At 43.2% G+C, this 398-nt stretch overlaps 1 protein-coding gene across 6 annotated transcripts in view; it reads left to right on the forward strand.

Annotated features, from left to right (window-relative positions):
* Window positions 1–398, forward strand: part of MTX2 (metaxin 2) — a 62840-nt gene that overhangs the window by 53545 nt on the left and 8897 nt on the right. The gene's annotated exons all lie outside the window — the stretch shown is intronic.

Below are 398 nucleotides of genomic sequence, written 5' to 3' on the forward strand. Positions count from 1 at the left end.
CTGCGGTGGCTGGGAGCGGCCACTGCACCCCAGTCTGGGTGACAGAGTGAGACTCCAACTTTAAAAAAAAAAAAAAATCATACATGCTTACATTTATAACAAATTATATAATACAGGAAAGCATGAAAAAAAAACTTGCCTGAAATCTAACGACCTAGAGATTCCCACTCTTAACTATTTGGAGAATATTCTTCTAGATGTCTTTTAGTAACATTTCTTTTTTTTTTTTTGAGTTGGAGTCTCTGTCGCCCAGACTGGAGTGCAATGGCCGCTCCTGGCCCACAGCCTCAACCTGCTGGGCTCCAGCAATCCTTCCGCCTCAGCCTTCCGAGTAGTCGGAATTACAGGCATGCACTACCACGCCTGGCTAATTTTTTGATTTTATTGTAGAGATGAGG

The sequence above is a fragment of the Carlito syrichta genome, unplaced genomic scaffold (assembly GCF_000164805.1).
Source record: "Carlito syrichta isolate Samal-C Ts95f unplaced genomic scaffold, Tarsius_syrichta-2.0.1 Scaffold126572, whole genome shotgun sequence".
NCBI lineage: Eukaryota > Metazoa > Chordata > Mammalia > Primates > Tarsiidae > Carlito > Carlito syrichta.